Raw genomic sequence first — 21233 nt, 5'->3', positions numbered from 1 at the left:
CACTTAACTTACATAGTTTCTAACGAGAAGTCTGCTGTAATTCTTATCATTGTTCCTCTGTATATAATATGTCCTTTTCCCCTCTCTGCTCTAAAGGTGCTATAGCTTGATGTCTTTTATTATTTTTGGAAAATTCTGTCATTATCTTTTGAAATATTTCTTCTATCTTCTGTTATTTCTCTCTCTTTTCCTTCTGGAATCCAAACTGCATGTATGTCAGACTGTTGGATCCTGTCCCACAGCATTTAAATGTGTGTGTGTGTGTGTGTGTGTGTGTGTGTCTTCATGTTTCAGTTTGGGTAATTTTTATTGATCTACCTTCAGGTTGATATTTTTCTTCAGCTGTGCCAAGAGTATTAATAAGCCTGTAGAAGTTATTCCTTATCTATCACCATGTTTTTTAATGTTAGTATTTTCAGCATTTTAACTTGATTCTTCCTTATAGTTTTCATATCTCTACTGACATTCTCCCTTCTTTTCATACATGTTGTCCCCATTTCCACTAGATCCATTAACATATTAATCAGAATTATTTTAAGTCCTTTGTCTGATATTTCCTTCATCTATGTCATATCTGTACATGGTGATTTTGTTGACTGATGTGAGTCTTGACAGTATGGGGTTTGTGTACGTGTGTATGTGTGTGTTCCTTTTTGTGTTTCTTATAATTTGAGTTTAAAAGTCAGACACTGAGTGCAAGAGAGGTGACATTAAAGTAAATAGTTTTTATACCTGGAAATGGGCATAATCTTCTGTTAGACTTTTAGTGTGGGGAGTTGAGTCAAGGTAGTCAAGTGTTGAGCTAGTCAAGGTTTGGGTTTTGTTGTGAAAGTTACCCTCAGTAAAACACTGAGTTCAAGTTCATCTAACATTACCTTTTGCTTAAGGTGATGTCTTGGTTGATGGTGGATATTTTTAATGTTTCTTTAGCATTTCCAGCTATGTTTTCCTTGTGAATCTGTACCTCAGAGAGGGTTTTTGTTCATGTTTTTGGTTCCAAGCAGTAAACTGCTGTTACTTGTTACTATATGATAACAGTACCAGCCTGATAGTAGGAGCCAGAAGGACTTTCTCTGTAGTCCTGGTTCAGTCTAGGACAAACCCTGAGTTCCTGGGTCCCATGGGTGGGCTTCCTAAGTGATAGTTCCCTACTGTAGTGTTAGAAGATCTGTAATGATCTGGACCTAGAATGTGTTCCTGCTTTTTCCATAGAGGTAGAGGGCTTTTTCTATTTTATTCCCCTAGGCACAATGAGTATACACCTGTACTGTGGAGAAGATAGAGTGTGCCATCCTCTCTTAGTATTAAGACTTTTCTTCTATAGGAGAGAAGGATCTGGACAGGGCTCTGTGCCTTACCTGCAGAAACTGCTATTCCCCTCCCTCAAGGCTGAAACACAAGGGTTCTTTTGGGGGCCTGATAATCTGTTCCCCAATATTTCTAAAATAAAGTTAATGACAAAGAGGCTTGAAATGGTTTCAAACTACCCTTGTGTCTGTGGGTCTATACTCTCACTCTTTTTAGAAATTTGTTAAAAATCTTAGCTGAAATTTCTTTGCCTGCATGGTAGCACCAACTTACTTCCATGCTCTGTCCCAAGTTAGCCAGTGCTTGCCTCTTGTATCTGCTGAGAGATATCTTTTCTTTCCTTATATTTCAGATTAGTTGGCTGTCCTGTAACCTCAACTCTATTTGGGCTCAAGAAAATTTGTGATTTTTGTAAATTATTCATCTTTTTTTGTTGCTAAGTTAGGATCAACATTCTTTCCTGCTTCCTATTGATACAACCTAAGTGGAATCTTGATATTCTGATGTGTTCTATTTAAAAAAGCTGTGTCTGTATCCAAAACTTCTAAAACCATTGATGTTGGGAATCAAAATGGGTGTAAAAATGAGATGATATACGCCCATTGAGTTTTAGTATATACCATCAATAGGTATGATTTTATTTGAGTAATTTGGTTATGGGGACTGAAAAGAGAAAAAATAAATGCTAGAAGAACTTTGGATAATAGTCTTTTGGAATTTATTAACACTCTTTTCAAAGTAACATGTGGTCGACTTTGGTAAATGTTTCATGAACACTTGGAAAGATGTATTAATTTTATGGTCTGGTTTACAGTCATTAAAGTCCCTATTTTTAAAAAGTAATTATATTATTTGAAACCTGTGTCTATTCTCATATTCTTGAATTTCCAAAATTTTATCATTTTATCCTTATAATCTTGCAAAATTGAGTACTCATCTTAATGAGTTATTGACAAAAAAACAAATTCATCTTAATGTAAAATAAAGGATTCAGCACAATTTTACTTCCTTCAACTAAACTTTACACAACCTTTCTAACATAACATAAAGTTATAAAATGAGATATTATTTTTTATACCCTACTCTCTCTAGATAGTTTTTACTTTGGCACTTATTTTTGTTACAATAACTAAATAAATATTTCAACTAACTTCATTGTACTTGCAATTCTTTTATCCTCTAACTTCTTTCTTGGGTTCCCACAACTGATTCATACATCTGTCAGCTGGATTATGCCTTAGAATAACTTTTTTCAGGAAGGATACATGCGTGGAATATTTTTTGGGTTCTTACATATATGAGAATATATTTTGGCTGTCACAACTCATAAACTCCTGTTTCATCTCCAGCCATTTTCATGGCTGAGAGTTGGAGACTTCCAAATAGTTTCAGAAACAAAATAAATACTGATGAGAGAAAGGGTTTCAATGGAGGCAGTATCATTATGCATCTCAGAAGTCAGTTCTCCTATAGAAGGAGAGAGACTACTAGGCTGTTTGGTGGTAGCTTAGACTTCATATCTTGAATGTAGGGGTAAAATGCATGAGTAGCTAGAAACCTATTCTCGTTTGCTTTTGATGAGTTGTTTTATTTTACATGTCTGGATAGTTTTTCTATCTTGCCCAGACACACCAGAGTCAGGAATATTTCCTTGAAGAAATTCATATTAGTTTGAATGATATCATTGAATGATTTCATTGGTTTCTAGCATTCTTACTGTTTTCTGCCTTTTCATAACATAGGCATTTCAATAGAAGTCTGGAAGGGACTAAATCAGGTATGGACATCTGATCTCTTTTACTATCTTTGATGTTATTTCTTCACTAAGCAAACATTTATGGAGTAAATTATTAAAGTCCAAATTATATGTCAAAAAGTTTATTTCACCATATTTGGATATTTTCACCAATATATTTTCAACAGTAAATAGTTACTTATTAAGAAACAATATATTAGGGTAGATTCTTATATGTGAAATTTCTAGGCCAAAGGATTTGGTCATTTTAATCTCTCTTAATATATACAGTAATGCTGAATTACTTTCCTAAAAGAAAATTCCACCAGTTGATAGTTATGAAGGTTTAGCTTCCTGCTAGGGACCTGACTACCAGGAGGGAGCTAATATCAAAGGATCGACTAAGTAAAGAAGCCTCCTGTCCTGTGGACAATAATGTGATAGAACTGAGCAGAGTCTGGAACACAGCCCCTGGTCAGAAGTATCAAAAAGAAATTCAAAGAGAGTCAAACCAGAGATGAAATTGGAATGCAATGGAGAAGCAAAGAATAAGTTAAACTGCTAGGAAGTAAGAGTAAGATGGGCTAAAGAGGGAAAGGGAAATGGAGAGTCCAAATCAGACACTGAAGTCATAGGGACAAAATGTAGATAATGCCAGTACAGTTTTCAAATGTGAACAAAAATTGGAAAACAAGTCAGCATAGTCAGAGACACAGATGCCTGAGTTCAAGACTTCTTGCAGGGGACTTTTGAGAAATTCATTATCCTACTCTTAAAAATTTCTTATTACTTCTTATAACAAAAGCTATGGCACCTCCTTGGGTGTCCTCACTCACTCAACACAGTGCTGGGATGAGAGTGAGTACTCAGTAAACACTTGCTGTATGCTCATTGAATCCAGTTCCTATGTTTGATAATTAAGTTGTTCCCATGCTTGATGCATTCGGGGAGACTCTTATTAAAACCCAAGCCAGCTAAGCCCACCACTTTTCACCTGCTAGGCTGTAAGTGCCAAAGGAAAAGGAGGAAAGTTCAAAATCAGCCATGGACAAAGGCCAAATGGCTCCAGGCTGGGTGTCCAAGCCCTTGAAGAAAGAAAAGTTCAGAGTTCTGAGCTGGGTTAGAAACTTAGCTTTTATTTAAAAATGTGATTAGATGCTGAGGAGGCTGATGGTCTTTAAGGCATTCTTGACTCCAGCATCTTCAGCAGCTCTCCATTATTTGGTGGCTTAATTTGCAGCAGGCAAGTTGAGCAGTGAGCATTTTTCGGTAGCAGTGGTTGAACTAACCTTTTCCAAAACTTTTTTTTTTTTTAATCCACAGAATAGTGACTGAATAGCTCATTATTTCCTTTGAAAAGGCTAGACTCTGCAGGTTGTCCTTACTTTTGCTGTTCCCCCTGTGGTGCCGGCTTCATACAGTTCAGTCCTAAGTGCTTGGGTTGCTTTGGAAGCCAAAAATCTCTGACTTTGAATTTCTCCATCTGTACCTGAAAAACACCCAAAGCTAATCCAAACTACTGCAGGAGTTTCCAGGGAAGTCTGATAATCCTGTACTAACAGTACTTTAAAATTGTTTTCCGCTATCTATTTTCAAAGAATATCACATATAAGATTTATTTAAAATGTAAAATTGATATCTCACTCTATAAGGAAGACAGTCCTATTTTACAGATGAAACCCTTAGATGCAGAGATGTGGGTGACCTATCCAAGATAATTAGCTGGCTCAGAGCAAAACTGGGCATAGGGAAGCAGAACTGATCAACTATATCCTTTATGATTTCAAATATTTTATTCACTGAGGATGGGAAGAAATTTAATTAAAAGAATATGCAAGCACTGGAGGGGAAGTGGAAACTCCAAACCCTTACACCAAATGTGTTGCTTTTCCAGAACATTCCTATCTCTTCCAGGGCATGCATATCCCCGTTCCCAAACCTTTCAGCCAGCAACTTCTTTACCAAGCAGTCTCTCCAACAGGCATTTTGCTATGAAAAACCAAACTGTCCTCTGTCTGTTCAGGTGTGCCTGTGAATTACCCACAGATGATGCTAACATTAGCTTGCTTGCAGGAATGTTTGTAAGAAGACTATTTCTGGTGGTAAGATCAGAATCCCTAAAGAAACTATATAACACATGATGCAACTCCTTGGACTGTCTTGCTTTAACTAGAGAGCTGTAACAACTGGTATTCTCTCCATATGAGCAAGGTTAGGATCACATTGGAGAAACACATCTTGTGGGAAAAGGGAATATCAGAGCTTGGGAATAATTCAAAGAGTGTGAAAACCAACCTCCCCATTGGACACATGCACAAACGAGGTCTTGAGTTAGTGATGAAGTCATAAGTAGAAACCAAATTTCCCAACTCCCAGTTTAATCTTCCATCTTTCCAACCAGCCACCCACATCATTCTACTGATCCAAGTAAGAAGAGACACTATAGGATCTCATCCCTTTGCCACTCCTATGTAACTGACATCTGGAGACTTGTTTAGCTTTCCTTAGAGTGATTGCTTCTATGCTTATTGCCTCTCCACTCTGGCTGGGGCCAACTTCTGTGCTCAAGAAGCATAATGCCACAGGATGAAGAGATGAGTCCATCTCTTCATCCTTTAACAGAGGCCAGAATAACATTAACCAGATTGATTTCTACTCTCTTCTCTCTCTGTGGCCATTAGACATGTGTTCCACTGGAGGCAGCCACAGTGGCCTTGAGTAATGCCCACTAGTTATTGTGTACTTCTTTCCTTCCTACTGGTACTTTTTGAAACGCTGATCATGGGCAGAGAGCATAATGCAGATGCATGCCAATGAATCCTGATGTTGTAGATTAAGTCAAACTGGAGGCACAGACCCATATCTCTGTCTTTTGTCTATAGAGACATGGCTCATTCTTTGCCTCCTGTGAAAGGAAGGACATTTGTTCAAAGGCCAATATCTGTGGTTAAAAAAAAATCATAATGCATTGACCAATCTTATTCAATACCCCAAACCTTGACTATTTCTGATTGATTCAGTGATTTGCTTTTGTCCAATTTCTTGCTTCTGCAAGAGAGACCTATAAAAATGGCACAGAAACAGAAATGAGAGACAAATCATGGATAAATAAAAAGAAATTTAGGATAAAGGAGCTCAGCCTAGCCCAGGTTCTAATAGGTGACCTGAGTATAAGGAGGAAAAATATTGTTATATACATATGATAAATATACATTTTACCTTACCCATGAATTCATATGCAACTCTACTCTTTTCAAGGATAATTTTAATACAACATTTCCATAAGGATGGCCAGTTGATTCCTGTGGCAAATTATAATTATCAAATATGTCCACAGCAATATTTCCATCCAATATTCTCTTCCATACTTTGCCACTCTCCATCAAGAAGTAAAGGTTCTTTCCCATCCATTTACCCTGGACAGACTTGGATGGAAAATGGTAGAAATGACATTATGTGACTTCTTAAGCTACCTTAGAACAGGTGACAGAGCTTCTGCCATGCTTTCTTTCTTTGCCCCCTTCATATGCTTGCCCTTGGAGCCAAGCCATCAGGCTGTGAGGAAGCCTAAACCACATTGAGAGGTGCCTGTATGTGTTCTGGTTAACATTCTCTGCTAGGACTCCAGCTGAGCATCAACATCAACTTCAAACACATGAGTGAACAAGACTTCAGATGACCCTAGTTGTCACTGTTCAAGTTGTACAGCTGCTGTGAGGTAGAGGTGAGTTATCCTGTTGAGCCTTGCTCCAATTGCAGATTCATGAGTAAAATAAATGCTGTCATTGTTTAAGCTACTAATATTTAGAGTAGCTTGTTATGCAACCACAATAAGCAGAACGGATTTGGTATCAGAAGTAGAGACCTATCATAACAAAGACTTAAAGAGCCTTTGGGACTGAAGGGAGGGTAGAAGTTGGACAGCCTTGACAAGTCTATTAACTTAGGTCTGATGGTCCTGAGGAGGTTGTTTCTGAGGGCATTAAGATATTGAGGGCAATGTTATTTGAAGCTGGAGGAAAGGACATCCTTATTATGAAGTGACAGAAAACTTAGCAACATTATCTCTGATGATAACATAGGAAATATATATTTCACCTAATGAGCTACACGATCCAGCTGAGGAGATTTCCAGGAATAGTGTTAAAGGTGGCACCCAGCTTCTTCTAGTTGCTTACATACAATAGGAAAGAAATAAACTGAAGAGCTGCTAAATATAAAAGATCCAGGATTTGCTAGGTTTGAAAACTAAAACTGTTTCTCATTACTAGTCTCTCCAAATGAAATACAATGCTAAAATTAAGAAATAGTTTCCAGGCAAAGGTCAAATCTAGAATTGCATCAGAAAGGTCAAATACAGAGCTTCCTATAAAGAGGAAACTAATGCTGTAACTAAAAATTTCTATGTTAAAACCTTAGAAATATTTAATGTGGCATCTCAAACCCCCAAAATACATTGGCCCTATAATCTTAAGGTCATTCCTCACAGATAATTTCTATTAAAATATAACGTTTCTGGGAATCTTAAGGGTATTATCTCACAGCAGCCTTACCAGAAACCCAAGTTACAAAAGGCCTTACCTCAAAGAAATTTTATGGCTATGACTTTTGCTGATGGAATAAAACTTAATAACATTAAACTAGAAAAAAAAGAGATAACATAAAATGAAAGGAGCTCAATAAGCTAGGAATAGTTTATCAATCTGATAAAAGTCATCTACAAAAACTCCATAGCTATAACATTACACTTAAAGGTAAAAGATTGAATGCTTTCCTCCCTAAAATCAGGAACAAGTCAAAGATGGTCACTTTTGCCACTTCCACTTCTGGGTACTGGTATCTCTACCCAAAACAATTATAAAAATAGGGAAAGGAAACAAAAGAAAGAAAGACAGAAAGAAAGACAGAAAGAAAGAAAGAAAGAAAGAAAGAAAGAAAGAAAGAAAGAAAGAAAGAAAGAAAAGAAGGAAGAGAGAGGGAGGGAGGAAAGAAGGAAGGAAGGGAGGGAAGAAAAAAGAGAGGGGGGAGATATCAAGATTGAAAAGAATGAAATAAATCTATCTCAATTTGCAGATGACATGATACTGTATATAGAAAATCTTAAGGAATCCACAAAAAACTCTTAGAACTTAATTATCAAGTTTAGAATACAAGACCAATCTATAAAAATTAATTGCATTTCTATACACTAGCAAGGAATTATCTGAAAATGAAAATAGAATAAAATTTCACTACAATAGCATAAAGGTGAATAAAATATTTAGCAATAAGTTTAGCAAAAAATATTCAAAACACATACTCTGAAAACTACAAAACATCATTGAAAGAAATTAAAGAAGACCCAAATAAATAGAAATATATAATACGTTCATGGCATAGAAGTCTTACTATTGTTAGCCAAGAGGCACAAGAAAAGATGTTCAACATCACTAATTATTAGAAAAATACAAATCAAAACTATAATGAGATATCACCTCACACCAGTCAAAATGACTATCATCAAAAAATCCACAAACAATAAATGCTGGAGAGGGTGTGAAGAGAAGGGAACCCTCCTACACTGTTGGTGGGAGTGTAAATTGGTACAACCACTATGGAGAACAGCATGGAGGTTCCTTAAAAAACTAAAAATAGAGATACCATATGATCCTGAAATTCCACTCCTGGGCATATATCCAGAGAAAAACATAGTTTGAAAAGGTAGATGAACCCTAATGTGCATTGCAGCACTGTTTACAATAGCCAAGACATGGAAACAACCTAAATGTCCATCAACAGAGGAATGGATAAAGAAGATGTGGTACATATGTACAATGGAATATCACTCAGTCATTAAAAAGAATGAAATAATGCCATTTGCCAACATGGGCGGACCTAGAGATTGTCATACTGAGTGAAGTGAGTCAGACAGAGAAAGAGAAATAGTGTATGATCACTTATAAGCGGAACCTGAAAAGAAACCATAAAAATGAACTTAAAAAACAGAAACAGACTCACAGACTTAGAGAAAGAACTTGTGGTTACCCAGGGTGAAGGTGGAGGGAGGAAGGGATATTTAGGGAGTTGGGGATTGACTTGTACACACTGCTATACTTAAAATGGATAACCAACAAGGGCCTACTGTATAGCACAGGGAACTCTGCTCAAAATTATGTAACAACCTAAATGGGAAAAGAATATGAAAAAAAAATAGATACATGTATATATATAACTGAATCACTTTGCTGTACACATGAAACCAACACAATGTTAATCAGCTATACTCCAATATAAAATAAAAAGTTAAAAAAAAATCTCATTTTCTATGGAACAAAAAAGAAGTCTTACTATTGTTAATATGCCCTAATTGATCTACAGATTCAACGCAATTCCTATCAAAATCTCAGATGTCATATTTTGCAGAAATTGACACTCTTATCTGGACATTCATATGGAAATCCAAGGGCTCATGAACAGCTAAAATAATCTTAAAAAAGAACAGTCAGAAGACTCACATTTTGCAATTTCAAACTTACTGCTAAGCTACAGTAATCAAGTCAATGTCATCCTGATACAGGATAGACATTTACATCAATGAAATGTAACTGAGTCCACAAAAAAACAATTGACCTTTTATGGTCAATTGATTTTGTGTTTGTTTTAAAATTTTTTAAATTGGTGTATAATTGCTTTACAATGTTGTGTTAGTTTCTGCTGAACAATGAAATGAATCAGCCATATGTATACCTATAACCCCTACCTCTTGGACCTCCATCCCACCACCACATCCCACCCATCTGGGTCATCACAGAGCACCAAGCGGTGCCTCCTGTGCTTTATAGCATGTTCCCACTATCTATTTTACTCATGGTAGTATATATATATGTCAATCCTAATCTCCCAATTCATCCCACCCTCCCCTTCCCCCACTGTGTCCACATGTCAGTTCTCTACTTCTACATCTCTATTCCTGCCCTACAAATAGGTTCATCTCTACCATTTTTCTAGATTCCACATATATACGTTAATATACTCTATTTGTTTTTCTTTTTCTTGCTTACTTCACTCTGTATGACAGACTCTAGGTCCATCCACATCTCTACAAATGACCGAATTTCATTCCTTTTTATGGCTGAGTAATATTCCATTCTATATATGTACACATCTTCTTTATCCATTCCTCTGTCATTGGACATTTAGGTTGTTTCCATGTCCTGGCTATTGTAAATAGTGCTGCAATGAACATTGAGTTATACATGTCCTATTGAATTATGATTTTCTCAGGGTATATGCCCAGTAATGGGATTACTGGGTCATATGTTAGTTCTATTTTTAATTTTTTAAGGAACTTCCATAATGTCCTCCACAGTGGCTGTAGCAATTTACATTCCCACCAACAGTGCAGGAGGGTTCCCTTTTCTCCACACTCTCTCCAGCATTTATTGTTTGAAGATTTTTTGATGATGGCCATTCTGACTGGTGTGATGTGATACCTCATTGTAGTCTTGATTTGCATTTCTCTAATAATTAGTGATGTTGAGCATCTTTTCATGTGCCTCTTGGCCATCTGTATGTCTTCTTTGGTGAAATGTTTATTTAGGTCTTCCGCCCATTTTTTATATTGGGTTTTTTATTTATTTATTTATTAAATTTATTTATTTATTTATTTTTGGCTGTGTTGGGTCTTCGTTTCTGTGCAAGGGCTTTCTCCAGTTGCGGCAAGCGGGGGCCACTCTTCATCGTGGTGTGCGGGCCTCTCACTATCGCAGCCTCTTGTTGTGGAACACAGGCTCCAGACGAGCAGGCTCAGTAGTTGTGGCTCACAGGCCCAGTTGCTCCGCAGTATGTGGGATCCTCCGAGACCAGGGCTTGAGCCCATGTTTTGTGCATCGGCAGGTGGATTCTCAACCACTGCGCCACCAGGGAAGCCCTGTTTGTTTTTTTTGATATTGAGCTCTGTGATCTCTTTGTATATTTTGGAGATTAATCCTTTGTCTGTTGCTTCTTTTGCAAATATTTTCTCCCATTCTGAGTTGGTGTCTTTTCATCTTGTTTATGGTTTCCTTTGCTGTACAAAAGCTTTTAAGTTTACTTAGATCCCGTTTGCTTATTTCTGTTTTTATTTTCATTACTCTAGGAGGTGGGTCAAAAAAGATATTGCTGTTATGTCAAAGTGTGTTTTTACTATGTTTTTCTCTAAGAGTTTTATAGTGTCCAGTCTTACATTTAGATCGTTAGTCCATTTTGAATTTATTTTTGTGTATGGTGTTAAGGAGTGTTCTAATTTCATTCTTTTACATGTAGCTGTCCAGTTTCCCCAGCACCACTTATTGAAGAGGCTGTCTTTTCTCCATTGTATATTCTTGCCTCTTTGTCGTAAATTAGGTGACCATAGGTGCATGGGTTTATCTCTGGGCTTTCTATCCTGTACCACTGATCTAAAATGGACATAGAGGGAACCTCCCTCAATATAATAAAGGCCATATATGACAAACCCACAGCAAACATCATTCTCAATGGTGAAAAATTGAAAGCATTTCCACTAAGATCAGGAATAAGACAAGGTTACCCACTCTCGCCACTGTTATTCAAAATAGTTTTGGAAATCCTAGCCATTGCAATCAGAGAAGAAAAGGAAATAAAAGGAATCCAAATTGGAAAAGAAATAAAACTGTCACTGTTTGCAGATGACGTGATACTATACACAGAAAATCCTAAAGATGCTACCAGAAAACTACCAGAAGTAATCAATGAATTTAAGGTTGAAGGATACAAAATTAATGCACAGAAATCTCTTGCATTCCTATACACTAATGATGAAAAATCAGAAAGAGAAATTAAGGAAACAATCATAGTTACCATCGCAACAAAAAGAATAAAATGCCTAGCAATAAACCTACCTATGGAGGCAAAAGACCTGTACTCAGAAAACTATACAACACTGATGAAAGAAATCAATGATGATGTAAACAGATGGAGAAATATACCATGTTATTGGATTGAAGAATCAATATTGTGAAAATGACTATACTATCCAAAGCAATCTACAGATTCAATGCAATCCCTATTAAATTACCAACGGAATTCTTCACAGAGTTATAAAAAAAATTTACAATTTATATGGAAACACAAAAGACCCAAATAGCCAAAACAAGCTTGAGAAAGAAAAATGGAGTAGGAGGAATCAGGCTCCCCAAGTTCAAACTATACTACAAAGCTACAGTAACCAAGACAGCATGGTACTGGTATGGTCAATTGATTTGTGACAAGGGTGTCAAGATAAGTAAATGGGAAAAGGATAGTTTTTAACAAATGGTATTAAAGCAACTGAATATTCATGCACAAAAATACACCAGACACAAAAAATATCTCAGAATGGATCACAGACTTAAATGTAAGAGCTAAAAATACAGAAGTTGGCCTTGGTTTAGACAATGGTTTCTTAGATATGACACCAAAGGCAAGAGTGATAAAATAACAAGTAGATTTCACCAAATTAAAAACCTTTTCACTGAAAATGATACCATCAACAAAGTGAAAAGACAGTTCACAGAATAAATAAAAATATTTGCATGCAATGTTTTTCATTTTCATTACATGCATTTCTGTATCTAGAAAATATAAAGAACTTTTATAACTCAGTAATAAAATGATAAATAACACAATTTTAAAATGGGCAAAGGATCTGAATTTATATTTTTCCAAAAAAGATATACAAATTTTCAATAAGCACGTGAAAATATGCTCAACCTCATTAGGGAGATGCAAATCAAAATCATGAAGAGATATCATCACATTATATCCATCAGAATAGTTATAATCTAATAAAGATATAGGAATAAGTGTTGCTGAGGATGTGCAGACATTGCAACCTTCATGCATAGCTGATGGTATGTAAAATGGTGCAGCTGCTTAGGAAAACAAGTTGACAGTTCCTCAAAATGTTAAACATAAGTTACCATATGACTCAGAAACTCACAGAGTTACCAAATGATTCCTTAGTATATACCTTAGTGAAATAAAAGCAGACTTCCACCAAAAGAAAGTGTTTACACAAATGTTCATAGCAGCATCACTTGTAATAGCCGAAAGGTGGAAATGTCCATCATCTGATAAAATGATAACTAAAATGTGACATATCAATCCAATGGAATGTTATATGGTGTTTAAAATGAATGAAATACATGGATGAATTGTGAAAACAATATACTAAGTCAAAGAAGCCTGAAACAAAATACCTCATATTGTATGAATTAATTTATATGAAGTTTCCAGGAAAGACAAGTGTTTAGAGAAAGAAAGTAGATTAGTGGTTGCCTGGGGCTGAGAGGTTTGGGTCAGTGGGGAGGAATAGACAATGAATGCTAGTGGATAAGGAGTTTCTTTTAAGCATGATGAAATATCCTAAAATTAGATTATAGTGATGATTGTACCACTTTTTGTATATATTAAAAACCATTGAATTGTATACTTCAATGGGTAAATTTCATGATATGTGAATTTTATTTCAATAACGATTTTTTTTTAAATACAAGAAGTATCAAGGTTGTGAAAGACAAGAAGCCTCCGAATTTCTTCATGACTCTTGATAATGTATTTAACACTTCACTCCTGTTCTTAGGTGACAATTGAATTGCTTTTTGTCACCATAGATTAGTTTGCATTTTTTCCAATTTTATATAAATGAATTATTATAGCATGTACTCTTTTTCTATCTAGGTTATTTCATGTAGCACAATTATTTTGATTTTCATTCACACTGTTGCCTATGATTTCTTTGTTATTGTTTTTTTATTATTTTTTGTTATTGTTGTTCTTTACTTGTTCTTTTTGTCAAGTAATATTCTATTTTATTGCTATAACCACAATTCTTTTATCTATTCATATGCTGCCTGACATTTGGGCTGATTCCAGTTCCTAGATATCACAAATGAAGCTGCTATGAAATTCATGTACAAGTCTTTATACAGACATATACTTTCATTTATCTGAGGTAAATACCTGGGAATGAAGTGGCTATGTTATATAGTGGGTATATGTTTAACTTTAAAAGAAAAACTCTACAAAACCTTTTTTAAAAATGACTGTATCATTTAGCATCTCATTAGAAATTGAGACTTTATCAATACTTGCTCCACAACCACACCAAAATCTAGTATGATCAATCTTTTTAATGTTGGCATTCTAGGGGGAATGCAGAGATATCTCATTTTCAATTTCATGTTCCCTAGTGATTAATGATGTTGAACATTTTTTTGATATCTGTATTTATTTTCTATTTGTACCTCTTCCTTAGTGAGGTGTATGTTCAAATCTTTTGGTCATTTTTGAATTATTTTTTGTCTTCTAATTATTGTATTGTAACAGTTCTTAATATGTTCTAGATAGAATTCTTTTGTCACACATATTTTTTGAAACTATTTTCTCCCAAAGTGAGGCTTGCCTTTTCATTTTAGTAATAGTGCTCTGAAGAGATTTTTTTTTAAATTTTGAATAATTTCATGTTATTAAATTTTTATTTTATACTTTATGTTTTTTTAAGTTTAAAAAACATTTTACAAACCCAGGATTACCAAGGCTTTCTCTTAATTTTATCTAGAAGATTTATATTTTTAGCTCTCATATTTGGTTGATCATTTATCTTTAGTTTTTTATTATATATTGTGGGAGATAAGAAAACTCATTTGTATATGGCTATCAAATTGTTGCAAAATCATGTTTCAAAAAATTATCTTTTCTCTATTAAATTTCTTTAGCAGCTTTGTTAAAAATCAATTGACTACATATATGTGCATCTGTTACTCAATTTTCTACTTTGTTCAATTGATGCCTATGTCCATGTTTTTGTCAAACCATGCAGAATCAATTACTCTAGCTTTATGGTATTTGGTTTCATATAGTTTCTATTGATATGTCATCAAGTTCACTAATTTTTTCTTCTGCAATGTCTAATTTGCTATTAAACCCTCTAATGCGTTTTTGAATTTCAGATATTATATATTATTTTTTGAAATTTGATTTGATTCTTTTAAAAATATATTTCTTGTGTCTACTTAATATGCTTAAGTATTCTTATATCTTCTTTAACATATAGAGTATAATTAGAATAACTATATTAATGCCTTTGTCTATTAATTCTATATCATTTTTGTCTATTTTTACTGATTTTTCTCATTATGAATGGTATTTTCCCACTTCATTGTAGGACTGGTACTTTTTAAATTTGAATTTTAATTGTACATTGTACTTTTTTGAACACCTTATTGAATTCTTTAAAATATTCTTAGGCTTTTTTTCAGGGATGCACTTAAGTTACTTTGAAATTATTTGATTATATCAAAGTTTGTTTATAAGTTTTGTTAATTGGGACCAGAGCAGCTGTTAGTCTAAGGTTAATTTTTCTCTATACTGGTGTTATATAATTTATGAGGTTTTTCCTCTCTGGATGGTGGAAACACATATTGTGTTAACTCTGTGAAAGCTCCAGGGCTTGGTGCCTCTTTAGGCGATTACAGTTTCAAGTAGTGTCTTCACACACACACACGTGTTGACCTTTATTCAGTTGAACACTGAAGAGGAAGCCTCTGAAAATTCATTTGATTCTTTTCATACTTGTAAAATTTTTCATCTGTTTCAGCATGCGTCCAATATTTATCCAAATTCGTTAATATATTTGCTATAGTTATTTTAAAGTCCTTTTCTGATAATTCCTATATCTAGATCATCTCTGTATCTACTTAATTGATTGTTTCTCTCTGGCCAAGGGGTTTCATTTTCTTGACTCTGTGCATTTTTTATTGTATACCTTAATTATATATAAAGGAATAGTAGAGACTGAAATGAATAATATTATAACTCAAGGTGGACATGTCTATTCTTTCAGACTGTGGTTTGTGGGAATTAAGTCAATTTAATCTCTAATTGAGTTGGGCCTGGCCTTTATTGCAACTTAGATTTAGTTCACCACTGACTTCATATATTTGGAAGGCTGGATCATGACTTTACTTCTAGCAAGTGTTAAGACCTGAGAATCTGTCTCTTTTTTCAGGAAAGTGGCCAGTGTTTTATTTGTTTTTGTTTTCATTTTTGTCTTTTGTTACCAGAAGTTCTCTTTGCTCTCCAGTCCCACCCTAAGATCTCTTAACCTCAGAAGATCTACTTCTATTAGGCTACCCTGCCACTAGCCTTTGGAGGACAACTGTCTTACATTCTGTATAAGACCAGAATGCCTTGAATGGAATTTTATCATGTATCCTTTCCTATCCACAACCTTCTAAGTTGCTGCAGTGTTCCTAATGATGTTCTTGCATGCCCAAAGGAGGATTTCTCTCAGTTTTTCTGATCTACTCTAATCCTTTAGTATACTTCCATTTGTACTCAGTAAAGGCTCAAGAGAAGGAATTAAAAGTTTCTCCTCTATCCCCATTTCCTAGGGATTCTCCCTCATCCCACAGTGCTGCCAGAAATAAAAGCAGTCATGGATTTCTACTTTCCTAGGAAGATATTTCCAGTTTCTAAAATTTCAGTTTCTTTGTATTCTCATGTCTCTGATGGACTTGAGAAAAATTTTTCCTGTGGTTTACCTGTCTTTTCTTTTTATTTAGATAGAAGTAATAGTCTTTTGACCACCATTTCACCAGGAATGAGAGCTGTTATGGGACTCTTCTCTTTTTGGGAGGGGTAATCACTTTCTACTTTAGCTTCCTTTGTATTCTTAGCTGTATAATATGGTTAAATACACACACACACACACACACACACACACACACACAACCTATGTTATTGTAACATATTTGGCTTTTTCTCCTTATAAAGATCAAAGTGATAGTCTCTTGTGACTTTTAACATACTAACCAGATTACACCTGAAACTATCATAACATTGTAAATTAACTATATTTCAATATAGAAAATGGTTAAAAAACAAATAAATATTAAATGAAAAATAAATAAATAAATACCCAATGTATATTTTTCTATCTAAAATAATCTATAAGCTCTTTGAGGGTAAGCAATATGATTTTTAATTTTTAAAAATTTCCCACAATACCTAGCAGCTAGTCAGTATATATTTAAAATGAGTACCTCATATTATCTAATTTTATCAACTCATTGGTGGCCAAGGAAACCCAGAACTGAGAGGTAAGGTTATTTACAAAGATAGATTCCCTGGCTCTAATTTTTTTCTACTGTACTGTATGTGACTTGTAATCTTAATGATATTCAATGTGATATTTACCTCCCAAGTGCTATATCATCACCATCATTATCATCCTCATCTCCTAGACATCAAGCTTATATCTAGGTCAATGTCTTTGTTCTCCCAATGAGTTTGTCATGCCATATTTGATATCTTTAATGGAGTTCTTGCCCACATGACCAGTTATTGAAAAGGTAAGAAATATTATTAATGGAATTAAAAACTCATTAGGAGAACAAAATATGTATATATAGACCTAGACATAAGCAGTATCTCCTATATATACATATAAATGATATATATATATCATATATATATCTCAACTTGCATCAAATAAAGAATAAAGAGTTAAGCAATTTAAATGACTTTAGTATGCATAATTTAAACCTTTGCTCTTATTTTTATAGCCATTTCATTTTTAATGTTTTATATTCCAATTTCACTACTTTTAATCTTGTTTTTCTTTTCTGTTACTACTATCACACCTCAAACAGGAGAGCTATTGCTGAACAGGCAAGGAGTTATTTAATTGAAACACTTATGGGGTATGCTAGAAAACTATAAAGACTTTTAAGAAACAGCAAAGCTTTAATAGGTTCTTGTGTACTCGTGTTGTAACCTAATTCAGTGCTCTTTCAGCAATGCCAGAGGATGTTGCTAATTATAGTTGTGATAAGCAATAAAGCAATAATAGTAATCAAAATGTGTGATATTCCTTGTTTAGGGGGCATTTATGGTTATGTATTAAAACTATAAATACTTCAAGAAGCTGTGAAACTGATCTATAGAAAATGAAAGATAAGCTCTCACTGCCTTCAAAAAGTTCTTTTCTAGCAGAAATCTGAGCTTGACTTTATGGTTTATAAATATAAACAAACCAGAAGTGAAATGCTCGACATGTCCACCTATGCAAAGGGACCACTTAAATAACCACCTGCACTCAAACCTAATAAGGGTTGGGAGTTTCTTGCCTTCTTTCATTTTCAACTTTCCATTTCCTTCCCCTGTTCCTTTATAAAGACTGTTCTTCCTCTCTCATTTACATCATTTGTACTCATCTTCCTCTTTCTTTGTTTCTTCTATTCTTTCTCATCTTCCCTCACATTAAATATTGGGTGAAAGAAGCAACTGTGTTGGGGTGGAAACAAGTCCAGAATGTAGCCAGCATGACAGAGGATCCCAGGACTCCAGGTACTGTTCCCCTTAGAAGACCAGCCCTGACCTCCAGATTGCCTGTCTAAGAGAGCCCTAACATTAATGCCTGTCCTACATAGTTATCCAGTATCCCTGAACGTTTTTCCTTCCCTCTACCACTCTACCCTGCTCTTGTGCTCATCAACCTGGATTCCTTTGTTCACACCCTGCCTTAATGTCTGTTTCTGGCATATTTGTTTAGTGGTCCATAGCAACTTAAAAAAAATCTAATTGGATTTCTATTTTCTAAAATATGTGTTTTTGGTTTTCTAATACCTCTGGCTGCTATCTCAGTAACCCCTGGGTCCCTCGATCCCATTGAGGAATAAGGGAAATGCAGATCATTGTTTTCTAATCAAATAAATATTCTACTCATTCTTTTAAGTTTGGATCAGATAGTTCCTCTGGTTAGGAACCCCATTCTCAGTATTCCTATAATTTCCTACAAACTCCTCTATCACTGCACCTTTTGGGTTATATCTAATCATGTGTCTGTATCTCACATTGGGATAGGAGATCCTGTTTTATTTCTAATACAGGGTCTAACCATGGTGGTCAGTCCATAAATGTAAATTAAATGAAAAATACAATGATCACCTTTATTTGTTCAACAAATATTTATTGAGCACCTGTTTGGTACCAGGCACTATTTCCAGATACTAAGACTTTAATAGTAAATAAGACAAGTGAAGCCTCTGCCATCATCAGATATACATTTTAATGGGACATTCATACAATAGATAAACAAGTAAATGTAAAATGGAATGTCATATAATGATAAATGCTATAAAGAAGAAGAAATCAGGATAATGGAATAAGAATGACAGGGTGATAGATAATCGAATTCTAAGCATGAAGAAACCTAATAGAATTATACCAGTCTGTCTCTCAGAAAATAAAGGATCCATAGCCCCCTAACTTGGGGTTTTTAATCTCATTGCCTGTACCCCTACTTTTTCCATTGATACAGAAATATTAGAAAAGCTAAAACAGACATATTCCCCATCCGATTTCCTCCAGTCTTATCTCTCTTTTCCATAAAGATACTCCTTTGGAATCAGCATCAAATGAACTCCTCAGGGCTGAAAATAAAGAACAATAAATCCCAGGGGCTATCATGATTTTTCAGGCTCTTGGTCCCATGCACACATTTTGACAGAGGCTCCCAGAAGTACCTGCCTGGGAAGGTCACATTCTGCTCTACACTGTAGTTGAGACTCCAGGAATGACAGAAAAAGTGAAGATCATTCAAATATTCATGAGAGGGAGGTTCATGCATATGCTCCATGAGAATAAAGTGAAGAGCTTTTTAAATACAGTCTGACAGACTGAATGAAAATACCACTTTATTTCACCTTTTGCCTCCCTTTTGTTCTTCTATAGAAGCTCAAGAAAAGAAAACTAAAAGAAAAGAGTGCATTGTATCTGTGTTAGGTCAACTGATGGGCCCAGGGATAGTCTAGAACCCATACTTTGTTAGCTGTATTGTAGTGAGAAAAACTGGAGGTGGGGGGCAAAATCTCTGATATTAAAGTCTTTTTAACAATCTTCCTCCACCCAGGGTGGCAAAATAAGGGCCTTCCCTTAGGGAGATGAAGACTTGACCATCTCCATCTCTAGTACCAAGTTGATAAAAGTCACTAATAGCCCCTTATGCTGAAGGAATCATACTTAGATGTTCTGGTTCTTTCCAGACCACCCAAACCAGGATGGCTTCACATTCCCTGTCCAGCAGTATCTCCTGGGCTCCTCTATACACATGCTCTGTGCCTTTGAGTGGGTTGCCTCACTGTCTCATAATGCAGCATATTCATTTTGCCCCTGGACAGGTAGTGGGGTTCAGTGGGAAGAATATGATCTCTGGAGTCAGAGAGATGTGGTTTCCCATCTAGGATGACCATTTACCGTGCGACTGTGGGTCAACATCTTAATCGCCTTGAACTATGTTTTCATGTCTTTAAAACAAGGAAAATAATACATCTCCTTAAGTTGTGAGTACTAAATGAGGCATCATATACATTTAAATCACGTAGTGCTGTTTCGAATACATGGTCACATCCTTGTCTTACTGGTACCCACTGTGCCCTCCCCCTGCCCTTATCATCATTCAGATTGAGCTCTAGACCCAGTTCCAGTAACCTTCCTGACTGATCTGCTGGGCTCTGGTTTCCTCCTCCTTTGAATACCTACAGCAAGTGTGGCTTTTACCAAAAAACTGACTACTTAATGACCTCCTGTCTTGGCTCTTAACAAATTATTTCTTTGAGAACAGGAGCATCTACTCTTCTATATAGTAGTTGCGCTAAGCACAAATCTTGAGTACAAGCTTATTGATGAAAATGAGACACAAACCATGTCAGCTTTCTCTAGGGATATCTGTGTTTATTTTGATTCAAACTAAGTAAAGCACTGTTTTGAAATTATACAGATAATACAAAACCTGAATTCCAGAGACTGGCTACCTCAGAGAATTAAGGCAAAAAGGAAACCTAGGTTTGTTATGACATTTCACATACACTGTTTCATTTAATCAACACAACATTTTTGTGTCTTAACTGTATTAACTATATCTATTTTATGATGAGGACGTTGAGGAGAAGTAATCAGGTCACAATTATACAACCAGTAGAGGTGGAGAGAGGTGATGCTGTGGAAGGAAAGCTGAGGCTAGTAATTCTGATCCCACAAACCCATGCCTCTTCCTTTATGCAACCTTGCATCTCTCCCTCAATTTCTTAATTTCTTTTAGGTAGACATTGCCATTGTTTTCTCTCTATGTCCGAACCCCTATATTCCACACACTTAACTTGTTAACATT

This window comes from Tursiops truncatus, chromosome 1 (assembly GCF_011762595.2).
Source record: "Tursiops truncatus isolate mTurTru1 chromosome 1, mTurTru1.mat.Y, whole genome shotgun sequence".
Taxonomy (NCBI): Eukaryota; Metazoa; Chordata; class Mammalia; order Artiodactyla; family Delphinidae; genus Tursiops; species Tursiops truncatus.
Note: the sequence above shows the minus strand (reverse complement) of the source record.